At 40.8% G+C, this 26,165-nt stretch overlaps 1 pseudogene; it reads left to right on the top strand.

Moving 5' to 3' along the window:
- The first annotated feature begins 8,147 nt into the window (after positions 1 to 8,147).
- Positions 8,148 to 9,071, top strand: LOC136404296 (small ribosomal subunit protein uS2-like; annotated as a pseudogene).
- Positions 9,072 to 26,165: the final 17,094 nt, after the last annotated feature.

Raw genomic sequence — 26,165 nt, 5'->3', positions numbered from 1 at the left:
TCCCAGACATTCCACCACGCCTGTGGGGAAAGGGGTGAATGGCTAGCCAGGTACAGGGAGAGAAAAGCCAAAATAAACCTTTTCTCATAGCAATGAGCCATTTGCGGGCATTTGTCCTCATCGAAACTACCTCTCCTATGTAAATGCGTGTGGTTAACACATGTGACTCTGGACAGAGAGATGGCAGATAAACACTAGATAATATAGGAATGTCTTTTAATATGTAAAGAGACATCTTTCTACCATTGTGTTGGCTTGTAAATTTTGTTTTCTCCAAAATGATGTATGGCTTGCAAATTGAACATGGTCCTATCATGTTAAAGGACATATGACTATAACCAATAGTGGTAAAGGGCTCCTAATTACAATTTTTGCTTCTGTACTTCCCACTTACAAAACTATAAAAACTAGGTAGAACGAAGGGCCAGCGCGCTCTCCCTCAGATTTCTGTCGGAGTTGTCGCCGCTTGGCCAAGCTAGACAATAAAGCTATGATGTGTAATCGATGGACTTTGTTCATGTATTCCATGTTTCGGGTCCCTCCGGATTAGGCTTAAGAAATTCTATAATACATCATCTGTATATTGTATTGTATGTTCATCACCCTAAGTCTCCTTGATTAATAATCTTGCTGTTAACAGAAATAATTAATCCAGACAAGAATTCTACCCTTTAATTTTGTTATAGAAAGTGTAGGTAAGATCAGGGGACGGGAGTGGGGGAGGGTGTGGTAGGGCATGGGTGGGGGGAACGGAGTAAAGAGGGATATAAATACGGTGACGGAAAATGATTTGTTTTGGGTGATGGGGACACAATACAATCAACACTTCAAATGCTATAGAAATATTTACCTGAAATCTATGTACCTATGTACTCTTATTTTTCAATTTCACCCCATTAAATTTAATTTTCTAAAAAAAATAAAATGATTTGTTAAGAACAGAACCATTACATAAATTGATCTGAGTGATTGAGAGCAGCAGTTGCCCAATGTATTTTTAGTGTAGCAAATATTGTGCTTCTGCTATGCTTTCCTTTCTTCGAACTCAAGGGTAGGTTGCGGGAATGTTTGGGAATAACATTTTCATTTGGGTCAGCAGTGATCTTTGGAAAACAGTATAGTATGTAAGACTCTTCTCAAATTGCAAGACAGCTGTCTTATTGTGAAGAATCATCCATATGTTTCTGTGGGTTAGTTGTACTTACATAAAACAATTAGCTATGTGCTTGAGTTTAAAAACCATCTCAAAATATTAGTTTGTCATTGTTTTAGGTGTAAAAGTGTGATATCCCAAAGCACAAAGCTTACTTTAAAACAGAAATATACAACTAAGTTTGTTGAATTGTCATAGGATGATGCTTTCTGTTTTTCTTTTTTAATGAAAAAGAACCAATATTTTTAATATTTTGGTTTTGCCAAGGGAAAACTACTCTAAAAAGGAGAGGGCAGTTGGTGTCTAAAATCAAAAGGGTAAATTACTGCTTTATCATATAAGTGTCTTTGTAGGTTGGAAGTGAAAAATATTTTTAATTTAAAAGTAAATTTGGAGATCTGAGCATGCTCACTGTACATCACTTTAAAATTATTAAAGTAGTTTGATTTAATAGAGTGAATCTTTTCAGGCTGAGGAGTACTTCACTTTGTACTGCATAAGCTCAGATGTTAGAACCCGATCACTTCCCAGCTGAAGAGCTTATAAAAAATGTGAAGTACTCTAATAATTTTAAATTACTCGATATTGCACATTTTCAGGTCTCTGATCACCTCCAAATTCAAGTGCTTATAAAACTGCTCCCATAATTTTAAATTGCTATGTGCACAGTGATTTAAAATTGTGAGAGTGCTTCAAAGTTTTTTAATAAGTGCTTTAATTTAGAAGCGAGTTGAGCGATACTCCAGTATAACTTCCAGAAATTATTAAACTGATGTAAAAATTTATTCTCTGGAAAAAAAAATTACATTATGTATAAAAGGGTGAGGCTCCAACGGAATATATATGAAGATGAAGGTATCAAATGCTGAAGAACAACCAGTACATGAAATAAGATAATAAGGTTGTCGGTGGTTGTTTTGTTAACTTTGCTCACTGCTTGCCTGAGGCTGTAGGGTCCTGAAACTCTAACAGGTATTTCCATTCCTTTAAAGGGAAAAATTGCATTTAGAGAACTTGACTCTGATTCTCAGCATTTTAAAAAATGTCAGAAAATTTCTCCTGAAATTATGGGAAAATGGCAATGTTACATGAAAGGAATATATCTTAGAAAGGGGGACAAAGGAAGAGAGGGGGATAGGGAGGAAGAGAGACAAAAAGAGGAGTGGAAAGGTGGGCTTAGTGAGTTCATTGTTGAAGATGTCTCCCCCCACCCACCCCTGCTTCCGCTTGTTAGCCAGGTATCTCGGGATATTTCTAATTTCTCATTTTTCAGTGGTAAATAGGAGATGTTTTAAATCATACTTATGACTAACACAAAACTGTTCTCACTAAGAAGATAATTCTTTTTGTAAACCCATGGTTCTGTTACTGTAGGGAAGCACTTCAGTTTCGTTTCCTGACTGTCCACCATTATTATTACAGCGCACCAGTTTATTTGACTTGAAACATGCTCTATCCTACATAGATTTAGCATTATCCTACATATTTGGGGGATAAAACATCTTGAGATGTGCCAGCTGCCAACAACCTGTTTTCCATACCTTTCCCAGCTTATGCTTGATGCTGTTCAGGTCAGCATGGTGGTGTGATTTGACTGAGTCACTTGCTTTGACCACACTATCCAATGTATCTGAAACACCAAACTGTTTGACAGGGACACAAGGCTTCTCATCTATTTAACTTGAATTTTACAATGCCTTTGATTAATAAAACTAAACTGAAATACATAAAAGATGAGAATATTCTTCTCTCAAGTGGTTGAAGGTTTGGGATTTATAGAAACTGTGATTCCTTATACATTTCCAAATGTACTCATAACCTTACTTCTAGGAAAAAGACATTTATATTTCATTAAGTTGTAGATGAAATAAAGGGAAATTGTGTGTTTCAGCAGTTCATGTTTCAATATAAGAAATTATATACATCATTGGATTCTAAGGTATAATCAATGGGTGAATGTTAGTTATTACAACCATTGCTACATATATGACTGTGTCCCAAAACGTTTGAAATAGTCCTGATCTTCATTTTGGCTTATATAAACGTTCTTTGAAAATAACTATAACTTTGAAAATAACTGTATTTTCTACATATAGAAGATCAATTTCTGTAACTGCAGGGAAATAAGACTTTCTGAAACATAATACCATATACATATACAAAGTAAAGAATAGAAAGCATATATGTAAGATCTTGAAAAGAAAGTGATTTTTCTTAGGACAATTCATCATTTGATTTGTATCACCATTTCCCATAACTTTTCTAGCGCTGCTCAGACAAAACATATTCTGAGTCCCCAACAGAGCACCCATTAGTGGCCTGGAGGTAGGGACTGTCCTGACCATCAAGCCTCATGGAAAGACAGGAATTGTCTGGTTCCATGAAAATCACTGGTTTGCTTTCACTGCTAGAGTCTGGATGTAATTTCAGGGTAGAATTATCTCATTGTTTTTTGCCTGATATGATTTGTTTTTATTTCTCAGACAATCACTTAAAAAAAAAAAACCCTCCCCACTGGTTTTGTTCTTACTGGGGATATGAAGACAGTGGGGAGAAAAGGACGGGAGGTTGTTGTTGTTTTTCTGAGTCAATTCTGGGCAGGGTATATAATGTGTTTTTCTAAAAGCTGTGAATGGAAAACCATCCCTTTAACGGGCCAGCTTATTAGTCATCTGCATTGCCTTAAGATATTGCCCCCCAAAATCAATACCCTCATTTCCCTTCCATCTGCCTAGACCAAGATAATTAGGCTCTTTACTTTGTTTTGTATATAACGAAGGAGGCAAGTAGTGCTAGGAGGGAAAAAAGGCTCTCTCCCTGTGGTAACTGTATTGACATTTACAGACACCAACGGAGCACAACATGCAGGGAGTAATGAGAAATTTGACTGCTTTCCCCACTTTCTCTGCTTCCTGCTTTAGAGCTGCTGCATCCCACAGTGAATTATTAGCTACAAAGAGAAGGTACTGCTTAGGGACTGACAATTGAGAGCATTTACAATTAGCTGAATTGATTAACCTTTACAAATGCTGTTACTTTATGAGGTGTTTTTCTCAGCCCTGGTTGAACAGTACACCTTATTGATTCAACATCCTCCTCTATGGAAGCCCTGATTTGTCTGTGACTCCAGCGGTCAGAATGCCGGCCTTGGCCATTGCTTCTGCATGTTCTTGGGGAAACTTGACACAGAAGATTGACTGGCATTATGTAAATGCAGCCTGTGTCTCTCTCTTGGAAGGGTGTCCAGTCAGCAGACACCAGGGTGCAGACCTGCTCCCCTGCATCCCCATCTCTAGGCTGTAATCATGAGGATGCTGGCCTCTGGACCAGCCTCTCGCTGCCCCCTCAGTTCACAGCCCCATTCCAAGAACAGCCTGAGATAGGGAAAGAGTCACAGAGGGTCCTCTGAGGTTTCCAACTCCTCTGTATTCCCTTGGATTTTGGGGGGAGGTCCTGAAATAATTTGGTTTATGTATGTGTTGGGCAAATGAGTTTGTAAAATTTGTGTTTTTTTGAGTTTGCTTACTTTTATTATTGAAACTGATGCTGGGCAGCCACCTGTGTGCTTGCTTGCCCTCAGAGCAGGGCAGTTGATTGAAAATTGCAGATTACCTTACTGCTTGGGAAGGGTCATTGTTATGGTAATGTTTGCTGGAGGAGGGGTTTCATGCCAAAAAGTTTTAAACAGAAAAAGAGAAGATGAAGGAGAAGGAGGAAGGAAGCCCAGTTGGCAGGGTGCTGAAGGAGAAGCCGGTTTGTGAAGAAAGGAGAAGGGAGAAGGTGTGCAGATGGGGAACCAGAGGTAACTGAGACTGGTGGGGGCCTGTGATTCTAGAAAAAACCGGAGACTGTGTCAGGATTTTGGAGGCCTGTGTGTGTTTACTCGCCGGCTGGTGCGAGGCTAGAATAAAGGAATGGCCCACCAGTTTTGGGCTCTACTGTTTCTTTACCATCTGCCCGAATCTAATGGGAACCTGCATGTGAATGGCCACAACAGTGGCGACTACTGGCCATACAGTATGTATATGTGTAAAGGAAAGGCTTGGTAGGAATTTGTTAAATCACTGGAATTGTATATAGCTTAACTTTGTTAAAGGTTATAGAAGGACTTTGAGTGCCACTTTGGCTAATGAAGTCAAAATCGATGACAGAAGGTATTTTTAAATCAGTTTCATTCAAAGAAGCTTTGTGCTCAGAAATAATAAACACCACCTAGAAATGGCTGCCTTCCATCCCCCCTACGCTGTAAAACTATATGAATACAAGCTAAATACTATCTGAGTGTTTCCTTCTCTGCTTGCTTCCTGCTCTCTCCACTTTCCTCTTTTCTTTATTCTTCATTTCAAGGGGTACATTTTTGAGATCATAAAGATAAAAGGACAGCTTGAAATCCTGCAGAGTAAATCCACTGGCTGTTCCACCAGTGTTTCTACAACACATTCTGCACTCAAGACCAGTGATATGGTTTGTGGGGTCCAGTGCAAAGTGAGGATGCAGGGCGCCATCTACAAAAATTATTAAAAACATCTCCACAGTGACAGCAGAGCATTGAACCAAACTGAGCTCTTCTAAGCACGGGTCCTTATGTGAGACTGCATAGGTCACTGCCCAGGAAGTAGGCCCTGCTTTCACTTTGGACACTGTATTTTGTGAAAAGAGAGAAGGAGTCATGGGCCTAAGAAGGTGGTCTTTGTTTTCTTTCCCAATTCGAATTTAAACTTCCCTAATGTGAGACTGGTTTATTCTGGATCACACTGAATTGCATATGTTGTTTACATTTGAACTGCTGCTTAGTTGGGTCTGAACAGAGAGCGCCACCCTTATGCATATCTTCTGTATAGGAAGAGAATGTAAACCAGACCTTGCTGACTTGAAACAGTCTTATCCATGCCAGAGTTCCGAGATTGGCATGTTTTGTTGCTTTGTGCATCCAGTAACTGCTGGAAAAAGTTTGTTTTGCTTTTGGTGATTAAACTGAGTGTTTGTCTTGATGCACATGCAAATATATGTGCATTTATTTTATAATATAAAACATATACATATTCAAATGCAAGAATTTTTTTCATACATATACGTGCATAACAGAATTAAGTTTATGGTATTCCAAGATACAGATGAAAAATGATGGAAGACAGCCATTTTTTTTTTTAAATGAAGAATTAATGCATTTTAAAGGAAAAAACTCGGAGCTGTTCTAACAAAGTCTGCAGCTTTCACAGCATGACAAACAAATTAGAAAACAGCAGATGCAGCACAAATTAAGATGTATTTAGCACAGCAGCCCATCAGATGTGTGAACGTCTTTTGTAACTCAGCTTTGCAAGGTTGATGCATTGCACTTTAGACAGCTGATAATGAACCCTCCTAGCAATTAGAAGTGGAAATTCTGAGGAGTCAAGATTGTGCTGTTCCCAGTGGGCCAAAAGAGAAAAAAAAAACAAGTATGCGAAACTTCTTTATGTGCTTGCAAAACAAAGAGTGCTTCAATTTATATACTGGCGTGTTTGAATTTCTCTTGCCTTTTAAAAATTCCTGCTTCATTTTAATTACCATCCAATTCTAAAATGTCATTAAATAAGTATGAATGGTGTTGCAGTTACACACGTTTTATGGCCAATGCAATGTCTTTCCTTTATGGGATGCATTATTTAGTAATCTTACATTAAGACAATAACTTCAATCATTGTGCCTTCAAATGGCAATAAGCACGGTAATGACTTTGCCGAGCTGCTTCTTGACTCTATCCGTGCGTTTTTCCTTTAATATTAGAACACTGTTTTTATTTCTATGCAGAGTGTATCAACCCTCCCTATACACACACCAATTTTTTGTTTTTCTAAGAGTGGAAGCACCTGTGCAGCAGGCAACAAAGCTTCAAAGTTTGTCTAATAGGCCAAATTCTATCCTAATTCAGTACTAAGGCTAACAATGAATCATTACTGTTTGCTCTCCCCCAACAATATTTAATTAAAGGGAGCACATTATTTCCTTCCGGGAGGAAGAAGTGCCTGGTAGTTACTGTGTAGAGTTAGCAACAGTCCAGCATTTTGTTAAGAATGGGTTTTGACAAACTTAAGAGAGCCTAAAAGGACTCACAGGAGAATATGCCAAATGACTTAAAGGTGGAAAAACAGTAACAGATAAGAAAAGGAAACCTAACTGCTGCCTTTTGTCTTGGAAAGGGAGATCTGGTAAGTGATTTAAAATGTGACCCTCCTAGGTGAAAAATCTCAGGTGATTCTGATGTTCAGGGCTTTAAGAAGCCAGCATGGCCCTGGCCGGTTAGCTCAGCGGTAGAGCGTCGGCCTGGCGTGCGGGGGACCCGGGTTCGATTACTGGCCAGGGCACATAGGAGAGGCGCCCATTTGCTTCTCCACTCCCACCCCCTCCTTCCTCTCTGTCTCTCTCTTCCCCTCCGGCAGCCAAGGCTCCATTGGAGCAAAGATGGCCCGGGCACTGGGGATGGCTCCTTGGCCAATGCCCCAGGCGCTAGAGTGGCTCTGGTCGAGCGTGGCCCCGGAGGGGCAGAGCATCGCCCCCTGGTGGGCAGAGCATCGCCCTTGGTGGGCGTGCCGGGTGGATCCCAGTCGGGCGCATGCGGGAGTCTGTCTGACTGTCTCTCCCTGTTTCCAGCTTCAGAAAAATACAAAAAAAAAAAAAAAAAAAAGTCAGCGTCACGGGCACCCACTGGTTCTTCTTGAGTTTGTTTCCTGTTGTGTTGTTGCAATCTCTATCTTTAATCCCGGACCCCCAAAGAGCAACCTCCCAAGGTCAATTCCAAGTGAAGTTTAGTGGAGAGTGAGGGTGAATTGAAACATTATATTCACATTTCTAAAACAAATACAAATGTCCAAGTCGGTGTGCTGATTGGTCATATTGTGAACACAAAGGACATTATTTACTTCACAATGTGGCAGCCTTTCTGGGCTCCCCAGAAAGGAGTTCAAACAGCATTGTCCTGGGGTCCCCTCACAAGTAAAGAAAACCTTTCACCATGTCCGGAGCACTCGATATCCTGAAGATGAAGGAGGAGGATGTCCTCAAATTCCTTGCAGCAGGTATCCACTTGAATGGCACCAACCATGACCTCCAAATGGAACAGTCCACTTACAAAAGGAAAAGTGATGGCATCTGCATCATAAATCTGAAGAGAACCTGGGAGAAGATACTGCTGTTGGCTCATGCCCTTGTTGCTGTTGAGAACCCCACCGATGTCAGTGCCCCCTCCTCCAGGAACACTGGCCAGTGGGCTGTCCTGAGTTGGCTGCAGCCACCGGAGCAGCTCCTACTGCTGGCTCCTCTACTCCTGGGACCCTCACTAACCAAATTCAGGCTGTCTTCCCGAGGCTTACTGATCTCAGGGTCCACTACCAGCTTCTACCGAGGCATCCTAGGCCTACCTGCCTACAACGCTCTGTGTAACACAGACTCTTCCACACTACGCCCACATTTGCACCTGGTAGAGGAGGAGGAGCTCACTCCTCAAGCCTGATGTGCAGATGCGGGCTGGGAAGTTCTGCGCATGCGTGGCAACGTCCCCCGGGAGCAGCTGTGGAGGTCACACCTGATCTCCACTCTTACGTAAGAGGTCCTGAGGAGTTTGGAAAGGGTGAGCAGGCCGCTGCGGGAAAAGCATTTGCCTGGGAGGAACTATGGGCTCAAAAGACTGCTCCAAGCTCCGGAATTTTTGCTACTCCATCGGAGGTCGCAGGCAGGTCTGAAGGCTGGGCAGGTGCACTTTGTGCCTGTTCAGCAGTTTCCCGCTTAAGTCTGGAGCGTTCTGCCGGCCACTGAGGACTGGACAGCAGCTCCCACGGCGCAGGCTGCTGAACAGGTAGGCACGACCGCTGAGGGCTCTCAAGCTGTTCTTCCACCTGCTCTTAAACAGAAAACGAAGCCGGGAGTAGAAGTCATGTGACCAAGACGAGACATCATAAATTAGCAGAGTGTAGTCCTGCCATAGGCCTGCAAAGGTTTTATTTATTTTTAAAATAAATGTTTAAAAATGAATGCAAGAATTTTAAAATTAGAGATTTTCATACAAAGACTTGGATTCCAGGTTTTTGATTAAATCAGCTGACAATGGGCCTGTGTGTCTACGTGGTCACAACTGGCTTCAGGTGGGCTGGCATTCTCCATGTTTCCACGATCCCCCATCATCCATTGCCTCATCGGTGGATCCTGTGTTAGCTGCTGTTAGTTATGCTGTTTGCACTGTTGGTTTTCTCAGTTCCAAGAAACTGTTCTTTTCTTACTCAACTGATTTCTTATGTTACCTGTCTTTATGTTTATGGCTGCAGCTGATCTTAGTATCTTCATTTAAGAGACCAGAATTAGGTGATGTATTTTTCAAATTTAACATTCTATTACTCTATTTGCTAAAGGGATAGTAAATACACTACAACAGAATGAAGCTTTTAGAACGTGTTGGCTCCTTACAACGATGGTTTAACCCAGGTTTGCCTTATTATACTGATTTATGAGGCAGGTGGTAGGAACCACCAAGCTTATTACAACTGCTTTTAAATCTGAAACACTTGATATTTAGAAATAGATGCAAAGAATTTGGTAATTTTTGTTAAGTCAGGCTTCTGAAAAGCATCTCCAGGCATATGGGCAAACTTTTCTTTTCTCCCTTTCCACCTTAGTTTGGATTTGTAGGGACAAAGCTGTTGAGAAAAGTATTGAAACCTGAAGGGTAGTTGTGCTTGGAAAAAGCACTAGCCTTAGATTTTGGAAGTTTTGTGTTCTGGGCTTGTCACTTACCCTTTGTGTGACTTTGGCTTGTCTATTAAAGAAGAAGATGACTTCAGCAGAGCCCAGCTTCCCCTGTAAGCTGGACACAGGGACTCCTGAATGGACACTGTGGGAAAAACAGCTATGTGAGGCTTGCTCGCTGGTTTTCCAGCTGCAAGCACTTTGCACAATTAGTGTGTGAGCACGTGCCAGAAAGCCACCTGTGTCTCTATGAAAAGCTATGGGTGTTTTCCCTCTGGGGCTATTCTCCCAGATCACCTTTCTGCAACTGTGAGGTATAGTTCTGAGTCCTCAGCTGCCACCGTAAGGGTCAGTTTTCCTGACCCCTTGCCCTCAACTGTGAAAAGCAAGTTTTCCTTTGTTTATTTGCTCAGCAGTCTCTGCAAGCCTCCAGTAAACGGGTACAGCCTGAAGCTTTCTGGCTCTGCAATTCCTCTACCACCTGCCTGATTTTAATACAAACCTACCTGGCCTTAGCCACCAGCATTACAGGCACATTGAATTGTTTTTGTTTCCTTCCTCCCATGACAGTGGTAACTTTTCATTTTCAAAACTGTTGAAGACAACCAGTGTGTTGGGAAAACAGCTGTGTTAGGCTTTCTTGCCGATGTACCAGCTGCCAGTATTTTGCTTGATTAGTGCATGAGCATGTGGCAGAGGCATGTGTGCGTGGCCTGTATGAGGCTATGGGTGCTTGCACTCAGGGGAGATTGCTGATGGCAGATTGCCTGCCTGCCACTGTGAGAGGCCATTTTTGCTGTTTGTTTGCCTGAGAAGCAGTTTCCCCTACCTGTTTGCTTGTCCACCGTTGTGAGACTTTATTAAACGGAAATGGCCCGGTGTTTTTTGGCTCCATAGTTTCTCTACCATCTGCCCAAATCCAATGTGTACCTACCTGGCCTCGGCCACTGGCATCATACAGTGTTGCACAACTTCCCTGAGGGTGAGTGTGTGGTCAAAATTGCTAAGACCCCTTTCAGAGTCCATATTAAATCATACTGGAGCTTCCAGAAAGTTGCTTGTATCAGATATGGGTGGTGGTAGTTAGACTGAAAGATAATATGGAATAGAGTTAGGAGATGGTATTTTCTGGCTTCTCTTTCCTCCTTTTTAACTCCCCCCTCCAGTAGTGCGCACATATCTAATTGTCCAAAGTCCTTTGAAGACCTGGATCTTATAACTGTATCTCTCTGAACTAGTCTTCACCAGATCCTAGCCCATTTGCTTCTTCCACAAAATTGGGAAGTCCCAGTTTAGCAAGGCCCTGCTCCCTAAATGAATACAGTAGCTTACAAATAGGTGTTCATAGCAAACAGTGACTTAACTATGATGTGCCTCTGTTCTGTTTGCATTTTCTTCAGCATTGTCCCCAAACATAATATACAAGCATTATCATAATCAATAATGATGGAATTACAAATACTACATGGTTGATGTGGATAAGACGTTGGAGTAGAATCATCAGTCTTTCCAACAGTTAGCATAAGGCTGATGAAGAGGGTAAAACTGTAAGAAAGCCCAGAACACTGTAATATTAATAATATGAAAATGACTTTCTAGGCCTCACAGGTGCAGTCTTCTGGAGTAAGACCTTTTAATAGGAAAACATGAAGTTTCTTCTTTGATTGTGTATATTTAATACCAGCATTGGAAAATTTTATTAATAGAAGTGTTGATGTCTTTTGGAAAATTCTTTGCTGGATTTTTGAGGATGAGGGAGGAGGAAAGTCATGGCAGGACTGACTTTCTAGTGAGAGACCATAATGTATTGAGCCCCACGGCATTGTGAGTTAGGAGCAAAGAAGCCCAGTGATGACAGGGCCATCACTATTGCTATGCTCTGGAAAAGAAAGTACAGCCCATTGTGTGGTCTAGGAGCACATTTTTAGAGGTCAGGTTCTTTAAGATAAGCAACATTTCCCCTGTTGAAAGCCTGTTATATTCTGAGCCTTATTTAACATTCAGACTATAGCATTTGACCTTCATTTTCATGCTGTGTAATATTGGTAGTTATCATTTGATACGACAGTTGGAAAATTAAACAAGATTGCCAGCTGAAGTGCTCTTACTGCCTTTAATCAGGACTTGAGGAGGAGCCTCTCTGGGCAAACAAGGTACATTTTTAGGCCTCTGAGAAGGGGGAATCAACATGATTGTTTTATTGTTTTGCTTTAGTTTTAGGTGTTTCCTCCTCACCCTCCCTTGCACCCCCCCCCCCCATCCCACCCCGGTCACTGCTTTGGCTTATTTGTATACCAGTATATAATGTCCAATAAAAGGAAACAGAAAATACAGCTCAATTTGATTTAAAGCAAAAGACCTTCTGGACATGAAACCATTTCCAGATAAAGACCACATATGGTATCTTTGTTCAAATAGATTATTTTCTGTTTCACGCTCGGTTCATTCTGTGCTTTTATCTTTCTGTTGACTGTGTCCTCGATGACCTCTCAGCTAACACAGGCTTTTGATATGTATTTGTGTGATTATAAAGGTGTGATGCCAAATTGAATAGGCGAATTTATAACTGAACACTGGCGTTTATAGAGCAGACTTGCTGTTAACAGTGCCATAGCGTGCCGGACATCTTAGAGATGCTGGGTTAATTCAACTGAATTTTGCTGTTTAATTGAATGCTGGATTTAGAACTTCAGTCTTTTTGCATTATGGTAATTTAATTTTCTTGCATGTCTAATGATGGATCTTTTATAATAATAATTTCTAAATTTGCATAAATTTCTAAAGTTAAAATCTTTTTTACATAAATTATTTCATGTAGCCATTACCACAGCCTTGTAAATTGAATATCATTATCCCCATTTTATAGATAGAAACCTGAGGTTCAGGCTTATTATGTCATTTTGTTAACATCAAATATCCAGTAACTGATGAATCTCATACTTAAATGTGGTCTTTTAACTTCGAGCCTGGAATACTGGAAGACTAATTTCTTGTGGTTCTTTACATTATGAGTCTGTTAATACTATTTCCCTTTTATTGAAACCTTGATTTTCTTGTAATTTCCTCTCTTCAATAAAAAAACCCCAGAAATATTGAATGTTCTTTTTCTTCATCTCTCCTTCCAAAATTGCTCTTTTTCTGCTTGATAAAAAAGACAGCTGATCGTCATCTATTCTGAATCTTACTGTTCTTTATATCCATGGGATAACAAACACTTCTTATATGCATTCTTTTGAGAAAAATACTCATAACAGCAAAACAGAGAGAAATTTTTAATGGACTACTGAAGGGGATAGGACCTTATTTCATCCATATAGTAAATTCAAGTCAAAACACTCCTGACCGCATATCTTCTGAGAAACCATGTGGAAGACACCCAAGCATTTCTTTTCACATTGCAATACAAAACCTGGCCATAGGCCGTGACTTTCAGTTCTCATTGATTGACAGGTGCTATTGAGGGCCTTAAGTCCTCATGTGTCACAGGCTGCCCAGGTACTATTGAGGGCCTTACGTCCTCATGTGTCACAGGCTGCCCAGGTACTATTGAGGGCCTTATGTCCTCATGTGTCACAGGCTGCCCAGGTACTATTGAGGGCCTTACGTCCTCATGTGTCACAGGCTGCCCAGGTACTATTGAGGGCCTTACATCCTCATGTGTCACAGGCTGCCCAGGTACTACTGAGGGCCTTAAGTCCTCATGTGTCACAGGCTGCCCAGGTACTATTGAGGGCCTTACGTCCTCATGTGTCACAGGCTGCCCAGGTACTATTGAGGGCCTTACGTCCTCATGTGTCACAGGCTGCCCAGGTACTATTTAGGGCCTTAAGTCCTCATGTGTCACAGGCTGCCCAGGTACTATTGAGGGCCTTACATCCTCGTGTCACAGGCTGCCCAGCAGAGAATCTTAGAGACATAGTGTTTCACGGAGGAAGTTCTCCATGTTGCGAGAACTGTCCAGTGTCTCTGCAGGTGAACTCAGTGGTAGGAGGAAGTGTTCTATAGTGTGTGTATGTATGTGTATGACTAAAGTATATGTGTGTTCATCAGATCTGAGTGAGGTTTTGATGACATTCTATATACTAAGATGACATTATGGAACAGGAACTAGATCAAGTAATGCCAAGGTTCTGCCTTGACCAATTTATTCTCATTACAGAGTTTCTTAAGAGAGATATAAGTGTAAAGGAGGTTGGTAAACAAAGAATGTAGTATTGCTTTGTTGTTAGATGATACCACAGTTCTGAGCTCTCTGGAAAACTGAGGTGGAGCTCATGACTTCAGCTTTAGTCCTAAGGGAACCTCCTTCCAACCTTATACCCAAATCCTACTTTTTAGTCATAGGGATTGAAAGGATGATTATAGATCATTGAAGATGATTATAGTCCATCTATATAGTTGAAAGAGAAAAAAAAAGAATGTTTTTTATTTTTATTTTTGGCAAGGAATAGGTGTATATTAGCATGGGGGCTGGCAAGGCAAGTCTACACTCCACCAGGCCAGCTCTCAGGAAGGGCAGGCTGGACTCCTTTGGCAGGGGGCTGAAGTGACGTCCACAAGCAGAATTTATTCTACTTCAGGGAAGCCTCAACACTACTCTAAAAAATTTTCAACTGATTGAATTAGGTTTACCAAGGTTATCTAGGATAATATCTCTTACTTAAAGTCAACTGATGATGCACTTTAATCAAAATACTTGTTCAGCAGCATCTTAGTTTAGTGTTTGATAGAATAACAGGGAATTATTTAACCAAGTTGATACAAAGTTTACTGTCACGGGTGTCAAAGAAAGACTATCTGTGGCTCACATAGGTGAGGTGGGACATGTCTTTTATTTTTTCTTACATTCTAAGAAGAAAGTGCTAGTGAAAGCCACATACTTACCACTTGACTTTTATATGTCCTCTAAGATTATCCATTTATAAGTGTAGTTCTTTTGGTGACATAGAATTGACCCAGTTTGACTGGTAGCACCTCCTTTATGGAAGAACTAATTTAGGATGGTTAGAAGGGTTTTTCCTGTTTGTTTTTCCCAGGGGTGGGTATCTGTGTATGTCTGTGTTATTACTTCTAAGCAATTATATACGTAGTTCTTTTAAGCACATAGGCTGAAAAACCAAACCTCTTGGAAATTAGAGACATGGCTTACCTGTCTTCTCAGATGACCAGTAGGAAATCAGAAGGTCCTTCTCTTCCCTATACAGTGAGTGGTCCCTTGTCTATAGCAGGGGTTAGGTTCTAGGACACTCCCACCCCCCCACGGTAGGTGAAAATCCACAAAGTAGCAACCTTATATTTTATTAGTTATATATATTTTAAGGCTTTGTATTTTTTTATATTGTTTTCAATTTTTTAGGCTAGAAAATACTTATTTTACTGCAAAAATAATTACAATAATGAATATATAAAATACCTATATACTGCAAAATCCTGCAGTATAGCGAAAAATACGCAATACAAAATTAGATATATACAATTTAAAAATGCGTGATACAGTGAGAACATGAAAAGTGAACTATGATATGGTGAGGGACGACTGTACTTAATTGCTAATTGCTTCTCAGGTTGTGCAACTCTTGCACAGTTGTCTGGAATCAGGAATAAGTTGGGTAATTCTGGCTCACAAGGAATGCCTATCTGCTATTGTACAATAAAATCTCTGAAATGGGTCATATTATTCACATCCATTAAGTTAACTATAAAGTTACATTGTATTTTGATTGAATATTCCCTTTCTGTCCCATTCTGCTGTACACCTAGCACCTAGCACATTTGAACAGGTTATGTAATGAGCAATTTACAATCTTCATTCATTAACATAATTCACAGAATTCTCAAATTTGAACAAGATGAATACAGAATTTTTAATTATTAATTTTCCATAGATATTAAAGCCCACAAATAGAATTACCCATCTTGTAAAAATCAAAAGTTGAGTAAAGTTCAAATTGGAAAATCCTCTCTATTCAGTCTTCTGTGCAGTTCTAAACAGGGACACTTACTCATGTGCCTAATTTATGACTGAATTCTTTCTTCAGTTATCTAAAAAAACTCTACATTAACCAGTTGCTCCCAATTACAATAACTAAAATCATACTAGACAGACAGATTGAAAAGGAAAAAGTCCACAAACTGATAGTCTACACAATGCTCCTCAAATACTAAGTATTCTATCTCTTTATAAACTCATATCTCATTTGGAAACAACAACTTACATAATAACTTGTCTTTTCATCAGGGTACAGATTCTTTTCCCAAATATAATTTTATACTATTTTTTTAATGGATACATAAGAGTATAATAGTGGAAGGGAATTTTGAAGGCTACACTCTAGCACATGGTATTGAATTTTTTTGGTGGGTGTAGGGATGGGACTGGGAATAATACATAAAAGAATGGACACTAAAAGCATTTGGATCATATCTGCCCTGATAATAATGTCATTAAGTGGAGGGCACTGTTGATTGAAATCTGTGTAGTTTGGATCAATGAATACCCCTAGAAAGAAGAATATACTGTTAAATTCAATATATTACTTAACTTAAAGTCTTATGGAATGCCTGACCAGGCGGTGGTGCAGTGGATAGAGCATTAGACTGAAATGTGGAGGACACAGGTTCAAGACCCCAAGGTCACCAGCTTGAGCGTGAACTCATCTGGTTTGAGCAAAGCTCACCAGCTTGGACCTAAGGTTGCTGGCTCGAGCAAGGGGTTACTCAGTCTGCTGAAGGCCCACAGTCAAGGCACATATGAGAAAGCAACCAATGAACAACTAAGGTGTAGCAACGAAAAACTAATGATTGATGCTTCTAATCTCTCTCTGTTCCTGTCTCTCTGTCCCTATCTATCTTTCTCTCTGGCTCTCTCTCTCTGTCTCTGTAAAAAAAAAACCAACAACACAAAAAACAAGAAAAACGTCTCATGGAAATGAAGCAGAGAGTTTTCAAAAAGGTGATGCAATCCATTATGTTAAAAGGGTTTTTCAAAGGAAATAAATGAACTAAGTGTGAATAAGCGAGGGAAGTCTTGGGACGTCTACCTGATCTTCAACTTTGTGGAAGTTCCTAGAACAAAAAGAAATATCAACTGTTTTTCACCTGGGCACTTTCTAAAAACAAAATATTTAAATATTTATATGATTAATTGACCAATAATTAGCATTGCTTTTAAACTCTTAGAAATCTGTTGTAGTGAACACAAACAATGATTTCATCAGAACCCCCATTGTGAAAGTATCACACAGTCTCATATTTAGACTAGGAAGTTTGCGTAGTAGACAAGCTGTCCTAGATCATGGGTAAATTGAAAATTTCATCATGCAAATATTTAATGTTTCCACTTAGTGGGTTACTTGTGTTCTCCATTCAGCACAGCTTATTTGTTTGTCCTACTGTGTTTTGCTCTTTTATTTCTAAAGCCTTTCTCATTCTTCAATGTTCTCAGCCTATATTCATTGTTATATGATATATTTGGTAATTTCCTTTATGTCATATTAGCATTTCTCCTCCTGTTTCTTAAAGTGGTGCCATTTGTTCACTTCTTAAAAGTGTGTCAGTCACCGATCATATAAATGAGTGCCCAAATGTGCGTAGTGTTTCTGGGTTAATGTTTGGGAGTATGTGGAATAGAGTTATATCATTTACACAGGTTAGGTGTTATAGTTGACACATAAAGTAAAAATCATTTATAATAAAAATTGCTATTAAAAATTTTTTAAATGAGCCATAAAATGCAACGTGCCTAGTGTTTGTTTGGAATAGATTATGGTTTCTTTAGATTAGTTTAGTCACTGGCTTAATTGGCTTAAATATTATATACTGTGTGTGCATGAATTTAGTACATACAGAGTTGTATGCAGTGTGTGTGTGTGTATATGTGTATATATATATATATATATTATACTTAATACATATACATATTCAAAAGGAGCTCACTTTATTGGAGACACTCAAGATCTGAGGCCAGCTGAGGAAATAGTGTCCTGTTTCCTATTTAAAATTTACCTTTGGGCATGTGTCAATGACTGGAATGGTTGAGAATCTAACACACTATTTAATTGTTCTTTCTCTGTATGTGTGTTTCATTGATTGTGTTTCTGTCCTCTTCTAGATGCATAAAAAATGCACTTGTAATGTTTATAAAGTGATTTACTAAAACAAATTTATGAATTATGTTATGCATTGAGTTAATTGCAACATAGCAAGATTTCAACTTGGAAATTACAGAAATTTCAAGCTCATGTTTATATCGATGGAATAAAGAAAATAAAGACACATAATTCTCAATCATCTCTGTCAACATTTATATACTTCAGGGACTGGCAAATTCAGTATTTGATGGGATCATGCAGAAATCACCTTTAAATGAATCTTAGAAAAACATGGATACTTTTATTTTCTGGAAGAGTTTGTAGAATTGATGTTATTTTTTCTTAAATATTTTGTGGAGTTTACCAGTGAAACAATCTGGGCCTGAAATTCTATTTTATGGAAGAAAATTTAAATTTCTTTAAAACTATGAATTCTTTTTATTTTTTTAATTTTTCTTAAGTGAGAAGTGGTGAGGCAGAGAGACAGACTCCCACATGCTCCCCGAGCAGGGTCCACCCAGCTGGCCATCTGTGGAGCAGTGCTCTGCCCACTGGGGTTGTTGCTCCATTGCTCAGCAACCAAGCTAATTTTAGCACCTGAGGAAGGCCATGGAGCCATCCTCAGAGTCCGGGACCAACCTGTGTCTACTGAGCCATGGCTGTGGGAGTGGAACAGAGAGATAGAGAGAAGGGAGGGGGGAGGGGTGGAGAAGCAGATGGTTGCTTCCCTGTGTGCCCTGACTGGGAATCATACTTGGGACATCCACATACCAGGCTGATGCTCTACTGCTGAGCCAACTGGCCAGGGCCCTAAACTGTTAATTCAATTTCTTTCATATTTACAGGACTACTTAGGCTATCTATATAGTTAATCATTGCTGAATTTTAATAGTTTGTGGTTTTTGGAGAATTGGACCATTATCTAAGCTGTTGGGTTTAGATAATGTCAGGTGCATAATATTAGGTGGTTGTAGTATTCTCTTATTCTTTTAATGTCTGTGAGGTCTGCAATGATATTTTCTCTTTTGTACCTGATATTATTAATTTGTGACTTCTCTCTTTTTTTTTTCTGACTTGTTAGAGGTTATCCATTTTATTGACATTTTTTAAAAAACAGCTTTTTGGTTCTTCTTTATATTTACTGTTTTTTTAAAATTCATTCATTGCTGCTCTTACTATGATTTCCTCCCTACTGCTTGATTTGAGTTTATTTTGATTTTGTCTTGCTAGTTTTTAAGGTACTAGCCTAGTTTATGATTTGAGACTTCTATTCTAGAACTGCCTTAATTACTATAAACTTCATATACATACTGTTTTAACTGTATCTCACAAATTTTAGTAAATTTTCATTTTCCATCAGTTCAAAATATAAATATTTTCTAATTTGTTTTGAAGCATCAAATATTTAGGGACTAGGCTCTGGCTGGTTGGCTCAGCAGTAGAGTGTGGGCCTAGTGTGTGGCAGTCCCGGGTTTTATTCCTGGTCAGAGCACACAGGAGAAGTGACCTGTTTGTTTCTCCACCCCTACTCTCCCCCCCTTCTCTCTTCCTCTTGTCCCACAGCCATAGCTTGAATGGCCCAAGCAAGTTGGCCCCAGGTGCTGAGAATGGTTCCACGGCCTCACCTCTGATGCTAAAATGTCTCGTTGTGAGCAATGGAGCAGCAGCCCCAGATGGGCGGAGCATCACCCCCTAGTGGGCTTGCTGGGTGGATCCTGGTTGGGGGGCATGTAGGAGTCTGTCTCTCTGTTTTCCTGCCTTTCAATAAAAAAAAATGAGGAAATATATATTTGGTATGATAAAATGTATTTTAGATGAGTTGATCAGCTTTACTAAGAGTTGAATATAAGGCCCTGGCCGGTTGGCTCAGTGGTAGAGCGTCAGCCTGGCGTGCAGGAGTCCCGGGTTCGATTCCCAGCCAGGGCACACAGGAGAAGCGCCCATCTGCTTCTCCACCCCCCCCCTTCCTCTCTGTCTCTCTCTTCCCCTCCCGCAGCTGAGGCTCCATTGGAGCAAAAAGATGACCCGGGCGCTGCGGATGGCTCCTTGGCCTCTGCCCCAGGTGCTAGAGTGGCTCTGGTTGCGACAGAGCGACGCCCCGGATGGACAGAGCATCCCCCCCTGGTGGGCGTGCCGGGTGGATCCCAGTCGGCGCATGCGGGAGTCTGTCTGACTGCCTCCCCATTTCCAGCTTCAGAAAAAAAGGAAAAAAAAAAAAAGAAAAAGAGTTGAATATAGGGTTATGTTAATATAAATTAAAGCATGAAATTAAAAAATTTTAAAAAGCATGAAATTAAATTTTTTGAATAAATCCTCACAAATCTACCAACAACTGAAATAATCTTGAATTACCAAATGTGTCACTTAACATGGACAAATACTTTTTGTTGTGAAATTTGTCTCATTTAAGATGTTGCAAATTGCCTGACCTGTGGTGGCACAGTGGATAAAGCGTCGACCTGGAAATACTGAGGTCGCCGGTTCGAAACCTTGGGCTTGCCTGGTCAAAGCAGATATGGAAGTTGATGCTTCTAGCTCCTCCCCCCTTCTCTCTCTCTCTCTCTCTCCTCTTTCTCCCTCTCTCTCTCTCTCCCTCTCTCTCTCCTCTCTAAAAATGAATAAATAATAATAAAAAAAAGATGTTGCAAATTAATCAGATTAAAGAAATCCCCTGGTCTGATCTTTTTTTTTTTTTTTTTTTTTTTTTTTTTTGTATTTTTCTGAAGTTGGAAACGGGGACTCCCGCATGCACCCGACCAGGATCCACCCAGCATGCCCACCAGGGGGCGATGCTCCGCCCATCTGGGGCTTTGCTCTGTTGCAACCAGAGCCATTCTAGTGCCTGAGGCAGAGGCCATGGAGCCATCCTTAGCGCCTGGGCCAACTTTGCTCCAATGGAGCCTTGGCTGCAGGAGGGGAAGAGAGAAACAGAAAGGAAGGAGAGGGGGAGGGGTGGAGAAGCAGATAAGCACTTCTCCTGTGTGCCCTGGCCGGGAATCAAACCTGGGACACCTGCACGCCAGGCCGACGCTCTACCACTGAGCCAATCGGCCAGGGCTAATTTTTTGAATATATTAATATAATGTTGATAACTTTTTTCTGGAAATTTTTATAGTATACATTAGTACCATTTTTTCCACTGTACAAAAATTAACCAGGCTCAGTCTTTTCATTGAGAATAATGTTGAGTATGTTATTATTATTTATTGTATTTTTATTGACATATCTAGCATACATATCAACTCAGATTATGTGTGTGTGTGTGCGTGTATGTGTGTGTGTACTTATCCTAGAAAAATAAAAGTGGTTAAAAGCTGAACTGTAAATCACTGACCTATTCAGTGTAATTTCTGAACTTTGGCTCAGTCACCATCATTGAGTATATAGAAAAGCAAAAACTCAGTTTGAGGGTCATTCTGTTGTAAGCTGAATAGAAATAGTAACCTTCAGACCAGCTTGTCAGTAGTAAGCTGCTTTTCTTGTCTTAAAACATATATTTTGTGACAAGGACGGAGACAGACAGAGAGAGGGACATTTAGGGACAAAACAGGAAGGGAGAGAGATGAGAAGCATCAATTCTTCATTGCAGCACCTTAGTTGTTCATTGATTGCTTTCTCGTATGTGCCTTGACCAGGAGGCTACAGCAGACAGAGTGACCCCTTGCTCAAGCTAGCAAACTTGGGCTCAAGCTGGTGAGCCTTGCTCAAACCAGATGAGCCCGTGCTCAAGCTGGCGACCTCGGGGTTTCAATCTGGGGCCTCTGCATCCTGGTCCAATGCTATATTCACTGCACCACTGCCTGGTCAGGCTTAAAACATATATTTTTAAAATTTAAATTTGTAAGTACCTTTTTGTTCCTTGATTTCTTTAATAAGTTTGCTGAAATCAGATCACTAAACTTTAGAATTATGCAATACTTCTAAAGTTTATAGGAATCTTAATTTTTAGTTAATTTAAGGGTTATTATTTGGAGAAAACCCATTTATCATTTGAAAAGAGTATCTTATATGCAATGTATGTCGTATCTTTTATATGTTTAGTGATGACTTATTTATTTTATTTTATTTATTTATTTTTTTGTATTTTTGTGTTTTTCTGAAGTTGGAAATGGGGAGGAAGTCAGACAGACTCCCACATGCGCCGGACCAGGATCCACCCGGCATGCCCACCAGGGGGCGATGCTCTGCCCATCTGGGCATTGCTCTGTTGCAACCAGAGCCATTCTAGCGCCTGAGGCAGAGGCTATGGAGCCATCCTCAGCGCCTGGGCCAACCTTGCTCCAATGGAGTCTCGGCTGCGGGAGGGGAAGAGAGAGACAGAGAGGAAGGAGAGGGGGAGGGGTGGAGAAGCAGGCGCTTCTCCTGTGTGCCTTGGCCAGGAATCGAACCCGGGACTCCTGCACTCCAGGCCGACGCTCTGCCACTGAGCCAACCGGCCAGGGGACCTATTTATTTTTATATAAAAAGAATCAATGTATGTTCTGCCACCTAGTTTATAAAAATAATGTCATGCTATGGCAGAAACAGATTTCCCCAAAGATGGTAATATTTACCATAACCTTCATAAGCCTACATAAATATTATTCTTACCATATTTCTTCAGAGAGTGGAAGTTATGTTTACAAAATGTTCAGCTATCTGGATAAGAGAACACTCAATCCATTATAAATTCACTGTGACCATGGAGGTGAAAGATATCTGAATAAAGCAATAACTAAAAGTTTAATGCTAAGGACCTTCCCATTGCTGATATGGTTGTGTTGATAAAGATAAACCGAGATAAAAATCAGTTAAGAAATGTGAGAAAAAAAGAGAGCAAAGCCAGAAACATAAAACCAAATATTCAGAAACAGTAGGTCATGCCAATAAAATCTGAGAGAACAAGCAAGAATGGAAATACTTTCATACGTGTTGTGAAAGCGATTATGATCTTAGCTCTCATAGTAGCGTTAAATGTTGACGGCAACGGGCAGTCTGCCCTTTTCTGAATTGAAGCCTGGATTCATATAATAGAAAGTCCCCATATTTTTATTTTGAATTTAGGAAAATATATATATTTTTGAGAGTGGTAGCACCTCAAGGAACACTGCAATGGCTAACATAATCTAGAGGACTCCTTTATTATTTTTTACCTGATCTGGCAGGTAAGGGAGACAGTTGCCTTTAATTTGCAACCAGTTTTGCTTTTAATTACAAGTTCTTGACTTTTAACTTCCTCCAAATTCTGAGCCCCAAACCATGGCTGAAGTAGTTTAAGGATGCCCAAAAGTTAAAACAAACAAACAAACAAACAAAAACTTGGGAGAGAGAGGAATATGAAGGAAGAATAAACAGAAGACAGTGTAGATCAAGACCACCATTTGAACAAATTAAGCTGCCATCCCTCTGATGAAATCTGTGTGCACCTAGCAAGCTGGGACTCATGGGGCGAAACAGGACAGACTGCCAGCGACACTCATGGTCCATCGATTTCTTGAAGTTGGCTGAGGTTGCAATTATAGTGAGGTGGTTTGGGGGCATTTTTCTTGCTTGAGCTGACATTTGGCATGCATCTATAAGGGCCAGTTCGCTGGGAAATGGAAGTGAATTTCCCATGTTAGTTGCTTTTAACATGAGGTTTCGATTAAGTCAAAGTTTCCACATTGAGTGGCATTCTCTGGGTGCTTGGGACGCTATGAGGCTTAGATTAGTACATTGCATGCACTTCGTGATTCCTCTGAGAGTCGCTGGAGGAGAGACAAATTCTGGGCAAGGTGAATGCAGCATGGTTACTCAGGAAGTTTTTCTATACACATATCTATTTGTATAATATTTGATAAACTGTATTCTAAGACAGACATTTTAACCTTTGGAATTGTAATGAATCTTATTATTAATTTGCACATTTAATGTGGTGGGCTTTTTTCCTCAGAAAAACAGTTATCTTGGAATCATACATATACAGTATACATAACTAGAAATAATATTTACCCAGAGTTGTTTTTGAAGGCGAACAAAAAGAAACTCTGTTCTCCAAAACGATGTCTAGTGTGTGGATTTTTCTGAATTACTGCAGTGAATGATTGAATTCTTTATACTTTTCTTTAAAAAAAAAAGTTATTCTTCCTTAAGAGTTTGGGAAAAAGAACTGAGGAGAGGAGGGGTGATTGGTTCATTGAGTCAGGTGTTTCTCATTAGGACACCTTGTTCCTAAATGGGCCTCTTCTTCCCCTTAATTACGTTATTGTAGACCAATTTCCTCTGATTTGAATACAGACTGTTTGGGATCGCTGTGTGGTATGGATTACTGGAATGGGGGTTGTTGCAGAAGAAGGATGGGGCTTTTACGGCCAGGGGCTTGTTATGAATGGGTGATGGTACCTGTAAGTTCTGCCAAAAAAGGATATCCGAGTTCAGGTTAAGTTTATTAAGGAGTCATCTGCCTGACTGACTCCTAAGGTAGAGGTCAACAATCAGTTCTCTAACAACTAGGGTTAAATAGGGGACTTAAGGGTGGGGGCTAGTAGTCATTAAAGAAAAATGTAGCTTTCAGAGATTTATGTAAGATTAACTGTAAATAAGCTAGGGGACCTTCCACACCCGGGTTAGTCACCCGGATGCCCAGAGGGTAGTGACCTGGAACATCCATTTTGTCAATGTCCCTTTGTCCACTTAAGGGAGGAGGGGGTCATGGACCTTACCTGCAATCCTGTCATTCCAGCCTTTTGTTATATGGTTGAGGAGTAATGATCATTTTTCTGTAGCTACTTCCTGCTGGTAAGGAGCAGTGAGTCAGGAAGGGATGGCTGGCCACAGGCTGCGGTGGCGAAGTAGGGACCTTCTGGTAGGTGGCTTGGACTAACAGGAGTTCATGGACAGTCCAGTTAGTGTAGGCCTTTAGGTGGTCCTGGAGGAAATTAGAGGAAAGGTGCAGAAGACAGGGACCACATGCTAGAATGACAGCAATGCGAGTGAATGGGCCAATAGGGTAATAACCAAGACATCCAGTTTGTGCGCAGCCACTGATCCCAAGACCCCTCTTGTCTTTCACGGATTTGTTCAGCTCGTTCCTTCTGCTTTGTTCCTGATTCTCTAACCAGCCCTGACTGGTTGAGGTAAAAGCAACATTGTTCTTCTGAAAAAATACAGATACCCCCCTTTTCACCATCAAGAGGTCCAAGTCATGGCAATTTTGTAGCACGACAGTGGCCAGGGAATCAGGTTGGTCTTGGAGTTTTACCAGAGTGGAGGCAATTTCCTCTAGGGAGTTTTGAAGATGGCACAGGCTGTCCTTCTTCTTCTTGGATTTTAGTGAGTCTGACCTTGGTGGGCCCTAAGGGGAAGCAGGCGTATCTGGGCGATGATTCGGGTTGACTGGAAGGGTTGTCAACGTAGGCATGTGTGAAGATGGAGTTTTCATCTTCTTTAATCTGGAGAGATGAAACCAGGGGGCCAGAGATGAAACCCTGGAGTTTTGTAACCGTGGGGGTGGTAAGGAAAACCTTGGGATTCACTATGCTTTGTGGTAGAGGTAAATTTGTAACAGAAGTGGGCAAATCTGGCTGGCCAAGAAGCAGTAACAGGGTCGACTTCGAGGATGGGGGGTGAAAGGAAAGAGAGGCTCTGAATTTGGAGAGTAGGTCCTGTCCTAAAGTAGGTGTAGGGCATTGAGATAGGAGGAGAAAAGAGTGTGCAAAGGAGACACCATATATTAGACAAGGCAGTGGATCCATGGCAAGTGAGGAGGAAACTAAGACCATCAACACCCACAACAGAGATCTGTGAAGGATGAGCAGAACCCAAATATTTGGGCAAGGCAGAGTAAGTGGTCCCCGTGTCTATAAGAAATGAGATCGGCTTACCTGCTATTTGGATGATTACCCTAGGCTCCTCCATGGTGATGTGAGATGGGGCCAACAGCCCGGGGCACCTTCAATCTTCAGTGGCAAATCCCAGCAGGCTGGGCAAGGCTAGGTCAGAGGTGTCTGGGATAGGGCTGGATGATACTGGACCCTCCCTTAGAGGAGCGAGAGGGCAGTCTACTTTCCAGTGTCCCTTTTTCCCCGCAGCAAGGGCAAGCCCCTGGCGGGGCCCAAGGAGCCAGACAGGCTTTTGCCCAATGACCTTCCTTTCCACATTTGAAGCAGGGCCCTGGTGGAGTCTTATGAGGCCTCTTTGGGGCATTGGAACCTTTAAGGGCGGCTGTCAAGAGCTGGTATTTTGCC

The sequence above is a fragment of the Saccopteryx leptura genome, chromosome 4 (assembly GCF_036850995.1).
Source record: "Saccopteryx leptura isolate mSacLep1 chromosome 4, mSacLep1_pri_phased_curated, whole genome shotgun sequence".
NCBI classification, from domain to species: Eukaryota; Metazoa; Chordata; class Mammalia; order Chiroptera; family Emballonuridae; genus Saccopteryx; species Saccopteryx leptura.
This window is presented reverse-complemented; position numbering and strand designations above follow the sequence as displayed.